The following is a 2,156-nucleotide window of genomic DNA, read 5'->3' as shown; positions in this document are numbered from 1 at the left end:
TGCTTAAAAGACTAATGGAGAGATTAGATATTTCACTAATTTATCTTCATTTTGGCATCTATCCAGCCAAGCACGTGCTGAGACCGAGATGTTTGCCTGAAATGGAAAATGTCAATCATGTGAGATCCAATTTTAGAAGCTATTGCTTCTATGGTGATTCTACAGTATTCTTCCATTAATTACAGGTCTTCACCCACAGTTTCCTTGTCTGTTGTGGTTAACGGTCTTCCCTCTTTGGGCTCGATTTTTAAAAATCTTCCTGACCTTTATAAAATTCTTGGTCTATATAACCATCCAACTAAAGAAGATTTTATTCTACAACTTTTTTTTGGTGGTGGTGGTGGTGGTGTGTGTGCTAGGGGGGCAGATGTTGCATTCTCACTGTGTTAGTCTGGGTACTTTAGAGAAACAAATCCACAGAAACTCTTATGTATACAAGAGAGTTTTGTATTAAGGTAAAGTGCACATCAAGAAAGTATCCAAACCCAGTGCTGTCCAAGCCCACAAGTCCAACAATAACCCTTATGTCCGACACCAGTCCACAAAGTCCTCCTCCATCTCACAAAACACACGCAATGATGCCGACTGCAGGAGGAAAGCCGAACCAGTGAGCATGTAAGCATCTCAGCGCTGGCAGGGGTCTCCGCACAGCTGTTCCAGCATGCAGGGCTGTATCAGGGTAGGTCCATGTGGCTTCTCCTCGGGGATGTCTTGCAGTAAGTGAGCCTTGCAAGCTGAAGCAGGGAACTTGGCTAAGGCAGCTGCACCCTGATCCGACCATCACAAACAAGAGATCCAAGAACTAGAAAGGCGAGGCACACTGCGCCATTTATCCCTCCACCCTTCAATTAACCCCACATGTGTCTATGTGCCAGATTGGCTCAATAAACTACCTCACCCATTAACTTGGTGCAGATTTTCAACGACTTAGGAAGATGTCCACTTATGTTTTGTTAAAAAATGGAATGTGTCACTAAGTTATTTCCCTGACTGAAACAGCAAGTGTCATGAACAGTTTATTAATTCTTTAAGGATATGATCTCAATATTAGTACTTTTTCATTATTAAAATAAATCAAGTTTCCTTAAATTGTGTTGTGGCTTTTTCACAGTCATGTCTGGTTCACATCCCACTTTCTGTGGCAACTCAATTTTATATAATATTTTAAGAGGTAATTGTAATGCTGTCTTGACAATATAAATGAAATGCAAGACTATAAGGCATAGAAATGTTGTCTGTTTGCTATCTTGAATTCTTCTCTTAACTCCCTTGGGATCAGCTTCTCACCTGTCATCACTCCACCACTACTCTCTCTGACGAGTGTCATCAGTGATTGTAGGTGGCTGAGTGAAATGGTCACCCCGCAGCTCCCACCTTGCCTCACCTCTCCTGTAGCAGCAGACACCACACTCTTGGTTTCCTCCTAATTTCATATACTACCTTTTGAAATGATTGAACATTTAAACAATCTTTTTGGTTCAGTGACTGTGTGTTCCTTCCATTTTCTTTTGATTTTAGGCACAGAATCTCTTGGTTTCAGAATCTCTTCAGACATCTACTTTGATCTTTTCACTCTTTCCTCTCTTTTAATGACCTTTTGCTTTTGTGTGTATGATGTTCGTGATGTCATCCCACCACTCATACGGGCTTCATGTATGAGTGTTCGATGTGTGAAATCTTTTCTTCGGTGGCCTGCATCATGTTAGAAATGCTTAAAGTCCTGTTTGGACTCTCGTGGATTTGTTCTAATTTTCTTCAGCTTCAACCCAACTTGTATGTGAGCAATTTAGCAGCTGATTGAACTTCTCCATCATCACTCTCCTTGTAGTCAATTTGATTCTTGCATATTCCATCTGATGAGACCCACTTGCATCCTCTCTGCTTATGCTGTTGGGAAAAAAAGTATTTGTGATAAGTTATCCTCAGCAAAACTTTACTTCCATGTGATAGTAATGATTTTGTTCAATAATTTCACATTCTGTTGTCTCAACTTTCTTCGGTATGGACACCAATATGGATCTCTTGCAGTTAGTTGGCTAAGTAGCTGGTCTTGCAAATTTCTATCATATGATCTCCAGCTTTATTTGTATCACCAAGACAATATTTTCCAATTACTGATTTTTCCTCTGTTTCTACCTTCCTCATTCTAATTAAGA

This window comes from Echinops telfairi, unplaced genomic scaffold, assembly GCF_000313985.2.
Source record: "Echinops telfairi isolate 266 unplaced genomic scaffold, ASM31398v2 ScPeMD7_7409;HRSCAF=8447, whole genome shotgun sequence".
NCBI classification, from domain to species: Eukaryota; Metazoa; Chordata; class Mammalia; order Afrosoricida; family Tenrecidae; genus Echinops; species Echinops telfairi.
Note: the sequence above shows the minus strand (reverse complement) of the source record.